Genomic DNA, 17179 nt, shown 5'->3' with positions numbered 1-17179 from the left:
CTGGAGTGGAACTTGAATCCACAATCTTTTGAGGTGAGAATGCTACCCAATGAGCCATAGCTGACAGAAAGTGTTCTCCTGATATAGGTCCCTCATGAAAGGTACATCGTTATACTTTAAACAGGAAAACAAGTCAACAGGGCACATTTAAAAAATTTGGATCCAGAGGTCAGACGGCATCATTGAAAAAATACCTCGTAATACTAATTAGTAAGCCATAATAATTGATGATTTGATGCCCTTCTTTGAAAGAAAACAGGTTAAAAGTCTCCTACCTCAGTAAAACCCTGATTTCTGCCCTTCCTGGCTTATTGTAGCACTCAAGTGTTGCCCTGGATGAAATCAGCCAACTCAGCGCTGGCCGGGAATCAAACTCAAAGGTTTATCGCCTGTAATTTGGAGAAAGATCACACTTTTAAATACTGCATAATAAAAACTCATAGTCATATCTTAATGTAACAGCCTTGGTTATTACAAACCTCCCACTCCATGTACACTGCTGAAGCTCAATTAAAATCTCTGTCATTCAACTCAGGTTTAGCTTCCCCGTAACAAACACCTGCTTATAACAAACAGATTAAACAGTCCCAAAGCGCCACTTGTAATATCTTTCATCCCCATTAAAACGAATTGTGCAGCTGTAATTGTTTTGTATTCCGAGTATGTGCACAGACTAATGGTGGCAACGACATTTCCCGGAAAGTGCTTCAAACATAATTCAAAGGCAACTTGTCCTCAGCGTCCTCTGGCGTGGGAGTAACACTGAGAGAGACCTTCAATCTTTGGCAAGATGCGTCCTTAAAGAGACCAGCTTTGTCAGGCCTACATAGGGTAAGGAAGTTCAATGACAGTAAAACAAATAAGGAATGAATGAGCTTCACTATTCAAAAGCAGAACGAGAGACGCTGGGCTCGATTTTAACTCGGGTAAGGTTGGTTTGTGTGGAGTGGGGTGGAGCTCGAAGTGGACAGTGCACCCACAAGTCAGAAAGGAAGTGAGGCCGGCCAATTTTAACCACTGGGCCTGATTTTAAGATTTCATGTCCATCTCCTGCCTGAAGAAAGTGGGAATGGCATCAAGGCTGGTGGGTGGGAGAGGGAATTGGGGCAGGAGAGGGAATTGGGGCAGGAGAGGGAATTGGGGCGGGAAAGGACGTTTCTGAAGACCCAAGGAAATGGTCCTCGGCATGAGGTAAGTGCTGGGAGGGGGAGGGGATGGAGTTCACCAAACAGATGTCAGTGTGGGGAGGGAGAGGGAAGGCAGGAGCAAGGGAGTCCCAAGGATTCAGTCTAGGGCCTGGAGGTCTCCAAGAAATCCTCCTGAAGAGTAAAAAATGAAACTTACCTTGTCCTCTTCTGCCACTCTGCTGCCTCCCGCCAGGTTCCTCTGACTGATTTGCCACCAGACAGGCCTCCGCCCAAGTTCTAGTTAAAAGAGCATTGTGCTGCCGATGATGTCATTGCACCATGACTTTCACATTTCCATTATGCCCCCGACTGCCTGTAGCAGGAACCTCTGCCAAGTTGAAAGTCGGTGAAGGAACAATGGCATTGGGCAAGAACCGAGCGATCTCGGGCCAGTAAGTTGACTGGCCTGATTTTAACCCCTCCCACAAACCGTTCCCGCCCAGTGGGGGAGGGGGTTAAAATCAACCCAATTGAAGCTGAATCCTTTCCAAAGGTATAAGTAAAAAATAAATTATATTTTTAGACTTAGATACCTTGTCAAGCAAATGAATCCTGTGAATAATTGAGTTACGTCGAGTTACATTGAAACTACAGCACAGAAACAGGCCTCAACTACTCCTTGTGGTAGCGCATTCCACATTCTTACCACTCTTTGGGTAAAGGAGTTTCTCCTGAATTCCCTATTGGATTTATTAGCAACTATTTTATATTTATGACCCCTAGTTTTGGACTCCCCCACAAGTGGAAACATTTTTTCTACGTCTACCCTATCAAACCCTTCAATTATTTTAAAGACCTCTATCAGGTCCAAGAGGAAAGAAAGACAGTACATTGCATTTTTTTTAAAATAGTTTTTCTACCCTTATCGAGTTAAGAACATAAGAAATAGGAGCAGGAGTAGGCCAATCGGCCCTTCAAGCCTGCTCCGCCATTTAATAAGATCATGGCTGATCTGATCCTAACCTCAAATCTGAATTATAAGAACATAAGAAATAGGAGCAGGAGTAGGCCAATCGGCCCCTCGAGCCTGCTCCACCATTCAATAAGATCAAGTTATCTCTCCCAAGCTTCCATTCTTCCCAGTAGGGATATGGGCCAAAGGCAGGTATATGGAGTTAGATCACAGATCAGCCATGACCTTATCAAATGGCGCAGCAGGCACGAGGGGCTGAATGGCCTACTCCTGTTCCTATATTCCTATATTCCTATGTTCCTTGGTGAGAAAGAGACTCTGACTCAACCTCCTCTCATACAGGCTTATTAAAGGAGGCAAGCGAAGTTCTGTATTGTCATTATCATGCTGCTCATTACCCTGGCAATATTTCCATTGCTACACTCTCTACCAAATATATATTGCTAAAGATGTTATGTGATTTGTATTACATGCTCCGATTTTGTGTTTCAAAGGAATGTTGGAGTCATATTTATTTTTAATTTGTTCTTGGGATGTGGGTGACACTGGCAAGGGAGCAATATTGCCCACCCCTCGTCTCCCTGAGGGCAGTAAGAGTCAACCATGTAGTGTGGGACCGGAGTTATGTGTAGACCATGTGTAGGGGTGGTGGCAGGTTCCCTTCACTGACTCTTACAGCACAGAAGGAGGCCATTCGGCCCATTGTGCCTGTGCCAGCTCTTTGAAAGAGCTATCCAATCAGTCCCACTCCCCTACCCTTTCTCCATAGCCCTGCATTTTTCTCCTTTTCAAGTATTTATTCAATTCCCTTTTGAAAGTTATTATTGAATCTGCTTCCATCACCCTTTCAGTCAGTGCATTCCAGATCATAACAACTCACTGCATTAAAAAAATTCTCCTCATTTCCCCTCTGGTTCTTTTGCCAATTACCTTAAATCTGTGTCCTCTGGTTACCGACCCTCCTACCTATGTACTTTATCAAAACCCCTCATAATTTTGAACACCTCTATTAAATCTTTCCTTAACCTTCTCTGTTCTAAGGAGAACAATCCCAGCTTCTCTAGTTTCTCCACATAACTGAAGTCCCTCATCCCTGGTACCATTCTAGTAAATCTCTCCTGCACCCTCTCTAAGGCCTTGACATCCTTCATAAAGTATGGTGCCCAGAATTGAGCACAATACTCCAGCTGAGGCCCAGCCAGTGATTGACATTAATGAATCAGTTGGGTTTTTAAGACAATCCGGCAGCTTTCATGGCAGAAATAGGAAGTTCTCAGAACCCACAGTAAAATGAAGAAGCCATAGGAGGGGATTCAGTGAAAAAGTGTTTTTTTTCCAAGGATGAATCTTTTGTTCGAATGGAAGGGGGAAAGAAAGAGAGAGAGAGAGAGAGAAAATCCCAGGTGAGCAATACTTTCTGAAGAGCACATAATCTGAGTGCAATAACTGCATTATAATATTTATAATCCCATTCATGTCACGGGTTGGATTAAACCAATAATCCAGTTCAAACAGTGTAAATGCAAAAAGAATGCAGAATCTATCCCAAACCCATCTCTATTTCATGCCAGGAGGCAGAGCAGTCCTCATACTGGCCAGACCCATGGACACAGATTCCCTCCTTGAAAAACCCTTCTCCTCTCTTGTCCAGCTTTCCACCTTCCTCATTCCATTTCTCCTCCAGCCCCTTCACTCTGTCTCTCTACTCTGTCACATTATTTACAACTTCCCTCATTTCGTCTGTCATTCAAAGTCACATTCCCTGCTCCTCATTCGATTTCCTTGTCATCTCCTGTGTGTACAGCATGTTCCTCAAATGATACTACTCAAGTGCTGTGGAGACACCAGCCTCATACAGGTGAACAGTGCCACACCATGGGCTCACACTGGGCTCTGAGACTTGGTACGAACACAGTTTGGACCCTATGCTTCTTCAGATCCAGGGGTTTCTGGGCATCTGTGTTCACAGTGGCAATAACAACAACAACTTGCATTTATATAGCGCCTTTAACATAGTAAAACGTCCCAAGGTGCTTCACAGAAACGTTATCAGACAAAATTTGACACTGAGCCACATAAGGAGATATTAGGACAGGTGACCAAGCTAAGGAGTGTTTTAAAGGAGGAGAGAGAGGTAGAGGGGCGGAGAGATTTAGGGAGGGAATTCCAGAGTTTACGGCCCAGGCAGCTGAAGGCAAGTTCACCAATAGTGGAGCGATGAAAATCGGGGATGCTCAAGAGGCCAGAACGATGTGAACGATGTTGAATATTTCACATGCCACAAAACACTAAACTCACATTCGCTGCACTCGTTTGCTAATATAGGTTGAGAAAACTGCCTCGTGTACCAAAATGACTAATCTGCCATTTTCCACATACAGATTTACGCAATAGAGTTTCTTGCACTGGCCAATCTTACGAGCGTGCATGTCTGACACTGAGTCTCCCACAATGTCAACACATCTTGGGAAATAGTAGCTGCAATTCCCACGGTTTTTCTGTCCATTCATTTTATCGCTGGAAGTGTGTACACAGAAAAATCAGCTCCACCATGAAAGTCAGCATTTTAAATGTTGCTTTTACTGTGTAAAAGTGATTGTTTTTACTACAGGTCGATGTGACGGTGCAGTATGTTGGAGCAGCAAAGGAGACCTGTATTTAGGCCACTGGAAAATGACTGCTAGGACCTACTTTAAACCACCATTGGAGCAGGTTGCCCGCCTGACCTGCAGAAGGTATGCAACTTGGCATGACCCGTACGGGGAGAAAATAGTGAGGGAGAGAAACAAAGGGACTTCATTAAAAAATAACTACTTCTGCCACAGAGGAGGGGGATGCATGTTCTTCCAGCAGGAAGTCCTGCTAATCTGCTTGTTGTGGGGTAGATAGGTGGGGGAGTCCAGAACAAAGGGGGTATAACCTTAAAATTAGAGCTCGGCCGTTCAGGGGTGATGTCAGGAAGCACTTCTTCACACAAAGGGTAGTGGAAATCTGGAACTCTCTCCCCCAAAAAGCTGTTGAGGCTGGGGGTCAATTGAAAATTTCAAAATTGAGATTGATAGATTTTTGTTAGGCAAGGGTATTAAGGGATATGGAACTAAGGTGGGTAAATGGAGTTACGATACAGATCAGCCATATTTAATTAAATGGTAGAATAGGCTCGAGGGGCTGAATGGCCTACTCCTGTCCCTATGTTCCTATGTTGTGGAGAGGCGCGGGGGGATTTCCCTTCAGTGCCAAGGCCAAAGAGTGGGGTCTTCTGTGATCATGAGACTGGTCATGCTCCTAGTGGTTTCCCGGACTGCTGTCCAGAAAGACTAGATCTAGTTAAATGGCCAGAATATTTGAACAAAGATGCTCTTTTGGCCAAAGTCCCTTTAAGTAGTTGTCCAGTTATGGAGGAGTACAATCGATATCCTCCATAACTGCCTCACCTCCACCTTTACTGCTCCAGCCCCATTAGATCTAGGGTGGTGTCTCACCCTCGATGTTGCCCCAGTACAACAGCTGCTTTTGTGGCTTTAAATCCACAGGCCATAAGCTCGAACATATGTGGCAAGTGACCTGCCTGGAAGATTGCTGCCAGAGCTATCTTGAACACCTCAAAATTATTTTGGAAAGTAGAATGTCAAAGTACTAGTCTCACTACCCAAAGTGACCTCAATCCTCCATCCACATTGTAAATGTGAGAAACTTATATACTTCTTTTTCCTCAAAGAAACTTAACTTGAACCCTGCCAATTACTGCTCGACCTCAAATCTTTCCTTTCTCTCCAAAGTCCCGGTATTGCCTTACAGCTACACATTTGTCTTTCCCACCGCTCCCTGTAGACATGATGCTTGATCCTGAGATATGATCCCGGCAATCTGTTTGCCATGCCAACCACAGCACAGAAACAGCTCTGGTCAAAATCACAAATGATCTTCTCAGGCAGTGGCTCACAGTCCCTCCTCGTCCTTCTCAACCTCTCCACTGTCTTTGACACCATTGATCATTCCATCCTCCCCCAATGTCTGTCCTCAGCGGGTTACCTTTGTGGCACTACCTTTTCTTGGTTCCATTCATCTTGTCCCAGTGACAACATTACCTATTTCTCCTTCCATGGCCACCATGGGTGTACCCCTGGGCTCCATTGTTGGTCCACTCCTCTCCATCATCTATATGCTTCCCCTTGGCGACATCACCTGAAGTGTGGGATCAGGTTGCGTATGTGTGCAGATGACAGCCAAGGTTACCTTTCCATCTCGTTGTTTGCTCAACTCTCCAGCTGCCTGTCCAACATTAAGTTTTGGATGAATCAAAATGTTCTTTAGTTTAATGTGGGCAAAGTTGATGCCATCCTTTTAGGCTTCTGTCTGCATCTATATATCTCTGCCCTAATCACCATTAACCTCTCTAACTGCCACCCTAACTTGATGCCAGTGGCATGAAACCATGACGTATTGTTTGATCCCAAGTTGAGATTCATTCCCCACGCCCTTTCTGTCACCGCGATCATTTTCTTCCATCTTTGCGGCTGTTTCCCACCTCTGCCTCTACCTCCTCTTCACTGCTGCTGAGATTCTAATCCATGCCACTATCAGCTTGAGGTTTGTTTTGTCTAATTCTTTCCTAATTTGGTTTCCCCACTTCCACCGTCCAAAAACTGCAACTCATTCCAAATACTACTGCCCTCATCCTTACCCACACAAAGACCATCAGTTCCTCGCCAGGTCCCCTGCTTCCCTGTGCCCCCCAGAATCAATGTCAAGATCCTTGTCTTTACCTTCAAATGCTTACATGGCTTCGCCCCACCCTCTCACTGAGTTTTTCGGCCCCATGCCCTTACGTGCATCTATTGTTCCTCTGGCGCTTCTCTAATCCTCATTCTCCATCCTCTTCCTTCCACCATTGGAAGCCGTTCCTTCAGCCACCAGTCCCCCATAATGTCGAAACCCCTCCCGCCAAGAATCCCTCCACCTTCCCTGCTTTCAAAAGCCCACTAAACCTTTATAAATCACATGTTAGGCCTCAGCTGGAGTATTGTGTCCAATTCTGGGCACCACACTTTAGGAAGGATGTGAAGACCTTGGAGAGGGTGCAGAGGAGATTTACTAGAATGGTATCAGGGATGAGGGACTTCAGTTACGTGGAGAGACTGGAGAAGCTGGGGTTGTTCTCCTTAGAGCAGAGAAGGTGAAGGACAGAGGTGTTCAAAATTTTGAGGGGTTTTGATAGAGTACATGGGGAGAAACTGTTTCCACTGGCAGGAGGGTCTGTAACCAAAGGACACAGATTTAAGGTAATTGGCAAAAGAACCAGAGGCGAGATGAGGAGAATTTTTTTTATGCAGTGAGTTGTTATGATCTGGAATGCACTGCCTGAAAGGATGGTGGAAACAGATTTGACAGCAACTTTTTAGATGGAATTGGATAAATATTTGAAAAGGAAACATTTGCAGGGCTATAAGGAAGAGCAGGGGTGTGGGACTAATTGGATAGCTCTTTCAAAGAGCCGGCACAGGCATGATGGGCCGAACTGCCTCCTTTTGCACCTTATGATCCTATGATAAATACTTTTATCTTCATCTGCACTTTCGGCCCTGCCCCCCCGAATTCCATTCTACCTCTGATTTCCCTTCTGCTCGGGGCCCAGTTTCATCTCTTTGTAAAACACTCCAAGATGTCTTTGCAACATTAGGAATGCTATATAAATGCAAGGTGTTGTTAAAGAGTTGCAAAGTAAACCATTGACTTTTGTCACTTCAGCGCCTGGCTCATTTTTGCTCAGTGTAGATAGCTACACGTAGAAAATGTCTTGCCTTGTGCGAATTGAATTGTGACAATTTGCTGCATGTGGCACAGTGTGAAATATCAAATTACGCTAATATTGTTGGTGTATGTTTAACTCAAGTGTTGTACTTGACGTATGCTGTGTACAGCTTCTAATACCTTCCAAAATGAGCAAGCAAGACTACACCTAAACAACAAGCTCTTTGCTACAGTCGGTCGGCTCTCCACTGGCGATTGTTCATCCTGATTGGAAAATCCTCTGTTGTCCCCTTAACAGCAAAGATATTTCACATGGACTTTCAGCTGAAACATCAAGCCAGCCAAACGATCATAGAAATTACAACACAGAAACAGGCCTTAGGCCCAGCCAGTCCATGTTGGTGGTTGTCCTCCAAATAAGCAGTAATCCTAATCCCATGTACTCGCTCTGGTCCCATATCCTGCTTTCAGTCAACCGCCTATCTAACCTATTCTTAAATGCTGACATGGTCTTTGCTTCAATCACTAACTCTAATAGTGCATTCCACAGCCTCACAACCCCCACTGTGTAAAAATGTATCCCCTGCCCTCTGTCCTAAATCTCTTACATTTAATCTCGTATCTATGTCCCCTCATTCTAGATCCCTCAACCACTGGAAACAGTCTGATTCTATCTATTCTGTCCCGTCCCTTCATATTTTTAAATATCCCTATCAAATCGTTCCTTCATTTCCTCTGTTCTAACAAAAACATCCCTAGTTTCCACCTTATGGTGGACAACCATCTAGACTGAGCAATTAACCATCTGGGCAATTAACCATAACCATTTCCATCACCATTCAAACCAATTATAAAGGCACCACTTACAACGTATTAAGCAGGCCGCTATTTCAGGCAGTTCAATAAGTTCCTTGCACCTCATTAAAGTGTGATTACCTTAATTAGTTAATCTTCTGTACCCACCGTTTAAAGTTACTGGTTGAAAGGAATAAATTAACTGGTTTCCTTGTCTTTTGATATTTACTCATTTCGGACCAATCACAATACAAGAGTTCAAATCCGCCAGTGACTCGAGGCGAAGGGTCGAATCCTCCAGTGACTCGGGGTGAAGGGTCGAATCCTCCAGTGACTCGGGGTGAAGGGTCAAATCCGCCAGTGACTCGAGGCGAAGGGTCAAAGCCGCCAGTGACTCGGAGTGAAGGGTTGAATCCGCCAGTGATACAAGGTGAAGGGTCGAATCCACCAGTGACTCGAGGCGAAGGGTCAAAGCCGCCAGTGACTCGGAGTGAAGGGTCAAAGTCGCCAGTGACTCGGGGTGAAGGGTCGAATCCGCCAGTGAATCGAGGCGAAGGGTCAAAGCCGCCAGTGACTCGGAGTGAAGGGTTGAATCCGCCAGTGATACAAGGTGAAGGGTCGAATCCGCCACTGACTCGGGGCGAAGGGTCAAAGTCGCCAGTGACTCGGGGTGAAGGGTCAAAGCCGCCAGTGACTTGGGGCGAAGGGTCAAAGCCGCCAGTGACTCGGGGTGAAGGGTCGAATCCGCCAGTGACTCGAGGCGAAGGGACAAAGCCGCCAGTGACTCGGGGTGAAGGGTCAAAGCCGCCAGTGATACAGAGTGAAGGGGTGAATCCTCCAGTGACTCGGGGCGAAGGGTCAAAGCCGCCAGTGACTCGGGGTGAAGGGTCGAATCCGCCAGTGACTCGAGGCGAAGGGTCAAAGCCGCCAGTGACTCGGAGTGAAGGGTTGAATCCGCCAGTGATACAAGGTGAAGGGTCGAATCCGCCACTGACTCGGGGCGAAGGGTCAAAGTCGCCAGTGACTCGGGGTGAAGGGTCAAAGCCGCCAGTGACTTGGGGCGAAGGGTCAAAGCCGCCAGTGACTCGGGGTGAAAGGTCGAATCCGCCAGTGACTCGAGGCGAAGGGACAAAGCCGCCAGTGACTCGGGGTGAAGGGTCAAAGCCGCCAGTGATACAGAGTGAAGGGGTGAATCCTCCAGTGACTCGGGGCGAAGGGTCAAAGCCGCCAGTGACTCGGAGTGAAGGGTCAAAGTCGCCAGTGACTCGGGGTGAAGGGTCGAATCCGCCAGTGACTCGAGGTGAAGGGTCAAAGCCGCCAGTGACTCGGGGTGAAGGGTCGAATCCGCCAGTGACTCGTGGCGAAGGGTCAAAGCCGCCAGTGACTCAGGGTGAAGGGTCGAATCCGCCAGTGACTCGAGGCGAAGGGTCAAAGCCGCCAGTGACTCGGAGTGAAGGGTTGAATCCGCCAGTGATACAAGGTGAAGGGTCGAATCCGCCACTGACTCGGGGCGAAGGGTCAAAGTCGCCAGTGACTCGGGGTGAAGGGTCAAAGCCGCCAGTGACTCGGGGTGAAGGGTCGAATCCGCCAGTGACTCGAGGCGAAGGGACAAAGCCGCCAGTGACTCGGAGTGAAGGGTTGAATCCGCCAGTGATACAGAGTGAAGGGGCGAATCCTCCAGTGACTCGGGGCGAAGGGTCGAATCCGCCAGTGACTCGGGGTGAAGGGTCGAATCCGCCAGTGATACAGAGTGAAGGGGCGAATCCTCCAGTGACTCGGGGCGAAGGGTCGAATCCGCCAGTGACTCGGGGTGAAGGGTCGAATCCGCCAGTGATACAGAGTGAAGGGGCGAATCCTCCAGTGACTCGGGGCGAAGGGTCGAATCCGCCAGTGACTTGGGGCGAAGGGTCGTAGCCACCTGTGACACAGAACAAACCACAGGGGCGGTTTCTGCGTACAAACCATGCGCCAACGTTCCTGAACTGCTGCCTTTGAAAGACAAAAGTTTCAACAACCATCTAATAAGGCAGTGAGGCAAATACATTAAAATCAACTGACTTGTCAGCACTGTTTTATGCAGTTTATTTGATTCAGCTGCCAGCACCGAGCAGATGCAGCTACCTTTAATGCACTTGGATTTACTTGATAATTCTAACGATACACTCTGAATCCTCTGGAGGGCGTCTGGGGCTATGTTGGTTTTACCAACCAACGCATAGTAGGTGAATCGCGTTAATACCAACAGGCCCGCTGTAAAAGGTGCGGACTATACTACCTTTACATCCCTGAAGGTGATTCTTCCACTTTGCAAGTCCGTGGGGACCAACACATTTCAGAGATATCTGTGGCCTCAACTCTGTCCACCTCCCCACCCATCACCTCAGCTAAGGTCAGAGGTTCAGAGCTTGGGGACCTGCTCAACCTGGACTCAGCTTCCCTTCTCACATCCAATCTGTCATAATAGAATCATGCAGCACGGGTGGAGGCCATTCTGCCCATCGTGCCCGTGCCAGCTCTTTGAACTATCCAATTAGTCCCATAACCCTGCAATTTTTTCCAAGAATATATTCTTTCACTTCCAAAAATATCATCAACCTTTGTCCCTGCCTCGTACCCATGCTGCTGAACACCTTTATCATCATGATACGCTTTCACCCTCCTTAAACTACAAGACATCCAGAATGCGATGGCCCACGTTCGCACTTAAACTGAGGCCTGCATCCCCACCCACCCCATCCATATGTAGCTCCACCGCCTCCCCGTGTCCTAAGGAACTGACCTTTCGATTCTTGCCCTGACCTTTAAATCCCTTCACGGTCTTGGCCTTCCCTACTTCTACGATCTTCTCCATCTCTCCAGCTGTATGTCCCCGCACACACCTTCTGACTTGGGCTTATGTTTTGCTGCTTGCTCCCTCATTCAGCCACTACTAAGCCCTGCCCACTGGAAATCCTCCATCTCTGTCTTACCACCTTCTTCCCTGCCTTTAAAATCTTGTTAAAGACTTTTCTCTTTGACTGTTCCTTTTGCCTCCTCCATCTCCCTCCTGCTCAATCTTCACTACTCTGTAGAGCACACTGAGACATCTTTCTGCAGGTGAGGTGCGCTACAGAAATGTAAGTTATTGTTAAGGAGTAGGCATCATATAAATAAGACAAAGCAGCTATTCCTGAGAAAAGTAACCAGGCACAAGAAGAGGCCCCTGCCCCATGTAGGGGATGGACATTTCAGTCTTCGTGGTGGCACAACAGTGCCTATGATAAGTAAGTATTCTCCACAGCAAGATAGAGTGATGTGTCATCTAGAACAGATAGGTGCTGGGCCTTGACCTATCCCACCACAAAGTGGAAGAAGTATACAGGGGACTAGATCAAACTGTGCAGTGTACGTTTACTGACATCCATGGGGGTTTCAAGGCATTGCAAAGTGTATTCTATGGTTGATATAATTGATGTCTCCATTTTAAAATTCACATCCTTGTTATCAAATCCCTCCATGGCCTCTCCCCTCCCCATCTCTGTGACCTCCTCCAGCCCTACAACCCTCCAAGATCTCTGCGCTCCTCCAATTCTGGCCTCTTGCGCATCCCCGATTTTCTTTGCTCCAACACTGGCGGCCGTGCCTTCAGCTGCCTAGGCCCTAAGCTCTGGAATTCTCTCCCTAAACATCTCTACCTCTCTCTCCTCCTTTAAGATGTTCCTTAAAACCTACCTCTTTGAACAAGCTTTTGGTCACCTGTCCTAATTTCTCCTTATGCGGCTCGGTGTCAAATTTTGTTTGAAAGCGGTCCTGTGAAGCACCTTGGGACATTTTACTATGTTAAAGGCGCTATATAAATGCAAATTGTTGTTGTTGTTGTTGTTGTCAGAGCAGCAATGCTGCTCATTAATTATACAAGGACATCACTATTCAAGCCCCACTCCAGAGACTTGAGCACAAAACCTTGACTGACACTCCCAGTGCAGTACTGAGGGAGTGCTGCACTGTCAGAGGTGCTGTCTTTTGGATGAGATGTTAAACTGCGGCCCTGTCTGCCCTCTCAGGTGGATGTGAAAGATCCCATGGCACTATTTCGAAGAAGAGCAGGGGAGTTCTCCCCGGTGTCCTGGCCAATATTTATCCTTCAACCAAGATCACTAAAACAGATTATGTGGCCATTTATCTCATTGCTGTTTGTGGGACCTTGCTGTGCGCAAAGTGGCTGCCACGTTTCCTACATTACAACAGTGACTGCGCTTCAAAAAGTATTTTATTGGCTGTAAAGCACTTTGGGAAGACCTGAGGTCATGAAAGGCGCTATATAAATGCAAGTTCTTTCTATTCGGATCTCCATAGGGATGGCTGAATTCAAGAGAACATCGGGGTATCGTCCAATGGCAGTGTTCGATGTGCCAGTTTATTCTTACTGTGACCTTATTGTGAGTACCTTCATTAAGAATTCCTTCCAAAATGAATCGGACCAGTTTCATTGCCATACTGTAGATTCAAAGATAGAAAATGATTTCAGGCATTTATCTTGTAAGATAGCTTTAATTATTTTTCACCAATAAATCAGTGTTTAATGTTCACAGTATTGATGCTGCTGTATTTTGCGTACTTGCCACTTTTCCCCCTCATAAAATATTATTCCAGACAGGTTTCATGTTTGATGCTTCACATGGGATTTAAATATACAACTTAGGGTGGAATTTCTGCTTTGGGTGCCATCCAGAAATTGCGCCCAAAAGATGCTTGAAATTGCGCTGATTAGGTTATAGTTCAAGTTTCCGCTAAAATTAATTTGCACAATCATAAACTTAAAACCTTCCATAAATCAGCACAACCGGGCAGTATAATAGATCGTAATCGTTTATTTTATTTTATTTCCATTGAAAAGTATTCTTTAATGTATTTAAGAGTGGTAATCTGGTGCAGTTTTATTAAAACAGTTGAAAATGGGTTTATCAGCAAAAATAGGTATTTTTAATAGGGGTGTCCAATCCTCCACCTGTGAGTAACCTGATTTAAAATCACTGAAAATGGCTTTAAAAAATGATACTGAACCATTTAATAGTTTCATTGGTGTACACTGGTTAGTTTTGTTCATATATTAAATGTTTTTTGATTTGAGAAGCCTTTTAAAACGTGCCTACTGGTGCCTGTGCGCCTAAGAAAATGGGCCCAATTTGAAGAGCCTTCCCAATCCAGCACAATCAGTGGAATCTCGCAATTTTGACCTGGGGGCGTGGCCAGTTTTGTGGGTGGGGCCTGATCCGAGAGACTTGAATCTTGAACCAGCGTGAGTGGTTTTGGGCTTTACTCATTTACGTTTAAAATTCCTCGATCTTTTGCGTTGGTTCGGCCAATTCTGCCCAGATTATGCTGATATAACGAGCGGAAACAAATGGAAACTTCACCCCTTTGTATCGTAAAGTCAAAGCTGTTTCTATTTTCTAATTGGGTTTATAATATCATTGATGCAGTAATACACCATAGAGTACCAAATTTGCCAGTGTTGGAATAGATCAGCCAGGCCAGAAATATCCCATCATATCTAAAGTTAATTGGTGATATTCCTCAGTAAGTGGTTAAGGTGATGGCTTTAGATGTGTAAGAAAGGTTTCCCACAGAAAAATAAACAATTCAAGACCGGTAGAAAATAGCTAAATTTAAAATAAAAATGTCATCCTGAACTCCAATTTTCCACACAGCAGAAGTCAGTCAGAAAATTTACTGACACTTGGAAACTAGCCCATGGACCACATGAGATACGGCTTAAAATCTGAGGAGACAGCTGAGCAATTCCATAAATACAGGAGCTATAACCAGGACTGGAGTATAATGATTATCTAGATATTCAAAACACAAATAGATATGAATTGGGGACACAGGATTCTAAAACTGAGAATTCTGAGGATATGCAAGAGCATTGGGCAGGGTGCTATCAACACCTCTAACTAGCAGGGAATAGTTGGTATGGATTAGAATTCCTCAGTGAAGGTATTGGAAACATTTTGAGGAGGCAGTTTAATTAATGGATGATGGCTATCTGGTGTATATCATTTACTCGAATTTTCAGACGGCATTTGATAAATTTCTACACCTGAGGCTTTTCAAGTCGGTTAATGCACATGAAATTAACAACAAATTTGCCAGCTCCATTGGACTAGTGTATGTGTGTGTAAGTATGTGTGTGTAAGTGTAAGTGTAAGTATGTGTGTGTAAGTATATGTGTGTAAGTGTAAGTATGTGTGTGTAAGTGTGCGCGCATGTGTAAGTGTGTGTGTAAGTGTAAGTATGTGCATGTATGTGTGCATGTATGTGTATAAGTATGTGTGTGTATGTGTAAGTATGTGTGGGTATGGGTATGTGTGTGTCTATGTGTGCATGTATGTGTAACTTTGTGTGTGCATGTGTGTGTGTATGTGTAAGTGTATGTGTGTATATATGTAAGTGTGTGTGTATGTATACGTATGTGCATGTATGTGTATAAGTGTGTGTGCATGTGTAAATGTGTGTGTATATATATGTAAGTGTGTGTGTGTACGTGTAAGTATGTGTGGGTATGTGTGTGTATCTATGTGTGCATGTATGTGTAACTTTGTGTGTGCATGTGTGTGTGTATGTGTAAGTATGTGTGTATGCGTAAGTTTGTGTGTGTATGTGTGCATGTATGTGTGAGTAAGTGTGTGTCCATGCATGTAAGTGTGAGTGCGTGTGTGTGTGAGAGAGCGAGTGTGCGCGTACATTACGTGAGTACATTAATCTCCACACAGAACAATGGGCAGTGTAAAAGGCACAGAACATGGTGAAACATAAAGGCTCAGTGCTGCCAAAATAACAGAGAGTTTAATGGCGCTCGCTATTATTAATGTGTAAATCGTCCAGCAACTTGTGGTGAGGAAGAGATACCCCGTGAATTGTGAATCGCCACAAAGTTGCTGGACGATTTTCGCCTCTCCGCCATCAGCCTCGCGAAAACGACAGCTCGCCCTCAACCTCCCGTGAGTTTCATGAAGCTGCTCGTTAAACTCGCCGCAGAAAGTTAGGGCTGGTACTTAACAGCGTAAGTATCTTTTTAATGAGGAGATTTTTGTTCCTGCAATGCCACCCAAAGTCTCCGGCCCGGAAAGTGAACAATTGAAACTGTGGAGTCTCATTCCGACAGGTCGTAAATTGTAGTAAGTGATTTAAAAAATTAAATTTAAAAAAAAATCTTCCTTTCCCTTTCTGTCTCTTTTTTCTCTCTCTCTTAATCCAATCTTTCGTTCCCTCTCTTTATTTTTCTTTCTTTACCTGATTTGACGATAATTCACCCCATTTCCTTCTCTGTTGTTTCTCTATTTCTTTCTGAAACCTTAAATCTCATTGGTTAAGGAGGGGTGCACTTCCAGCAACTTACACGGCAAAAACATTTTGAGCTGAAGAGTGAGGGAAAAATCTAACAAACGGGACATGCCGTGAAATGGCCCACTCCAGGAAATTCTGGGCCATTATTCAACTGATTCTGAACTTAAGAAACCCCCAAAAAATCATTATAAACTGGATCATTCATTGTTTTCCCAACAGATCCATTGATTAGGTTTAATAAATTGTGTCCTTATTAGATTTGACAGTAGAATGATCGATTAGACTTTGTTTGCAACTGCTATATTGGTACATTCCAATTTCAATATATAATGAAAGGACAAGATAAAACATATATAGCAAAGTCTTGCCCCTGAAACTGCCTGTCATACTTTTAGAATCATAGCATCATAGAAAGGTTGCAGCACGGAAGGAGGCCATTCGGCCCATCGAGTCCATACCGGCTCTACGCAAGAGCAATCCAGCTAGTCCCCTGCCTTTCACCGTAGCCCTGCAAATCTTTTCCTTTCAAGTACGAAAGGCGACAGAGAGTAGGGATAATGGGTAAGTATTCACAGTGGCAGGATGTGACTAGTGGAGTCCCACAGGGATCTGTCTTGGGGCCTCGATTATTCACAATATTTATTAATGACTTAGATGAAGGCATAGAAAGTCTCATATCTAAGTTTGCCGATGTCACAAAGATTGGTGGCATTGTAAGCAGTGTAGATGAAAACATAAAATTACAAAGGGATATTGATAGATTAGGTGAATGGGCAAAACTGTGGCAAATGGAATTCAATGTAGGCAAATGTGAGGTCATCCACTTTGGACCAAAAAAGGATAGAACAGGGTACTTTCTAAATGGTAAAAAGTTAAAAACAGTGGATTCCAAAGGGATTTAGGGATTCAGGTACGTAGATCATTGAAGTGTCATGAACAGGTGCAGAAAATAAACAATAAGGCTAATGGAATGCGGGCCTTTATATCTGGAGGACTAGAGTACAAGGGGGCAGAAGTTATGCTGCAGCTATACAAAACCCTGGTTAGACCATACCTGGAGTACTGTGAGCAGTTCTGGGCACCGCACCTTCGGAAGGACATATTGGCCTTGGAGGGAGTGCAGCGTAGGTTTACTAGAATGATACCCGGACTTCAAGGGTTAAGTTATGAGGAGAGATTACACAAATTGGGGTTGTATTCTCTA

General features: G+C 45.0%; 1 long non-coding RNA gene across 1 annotated transcript in view; it reads right to left on the bottom strand.

The window, feature by feature from the left end:
• The window catches only part of LOC137321596 (uncharacterized), a 59612-nt gene extending 58900 nt beyond the window's left edge, over positions 1-712 (bottom strand). Inside the window, exons 1-2 of the long non-coding RNA XR_010962865.1 lie at positions 480-712; positions 276-389 (exon numbers count right to left, since the gene is read on the bottom strand). This is a non-coding gene — a long non-coding RNA (uncharacterized lncRNA). The remainder of the gene's footprint in view (positions 1-275; positions 390-479) is intronic.
• Positions 713-17179: the final 16467 nt, after the last annotated feature.

The sequence above is a fragment of the Heptranchias perlo genome, chromosome 5 (assembly GCF_035084215.1).
Source record: "Heptranchias perlo isolate sHepPer1 chromosome 5, sHepPer1.hap1, whole genome shotgun sequence".
Classification (NCBI taxonomy): domain Eukaryota; kingdom Metazoa; phylum Chordata; class Chondrichthyes; order Hexanchiformes; family Hexanchidae; genus Heptranchias; species Heptranchias perlo.
Note: the sequence above shows the minus strand (reverse complement) of the source record. Positions and strands in the feature narration are given on the sequence as shown.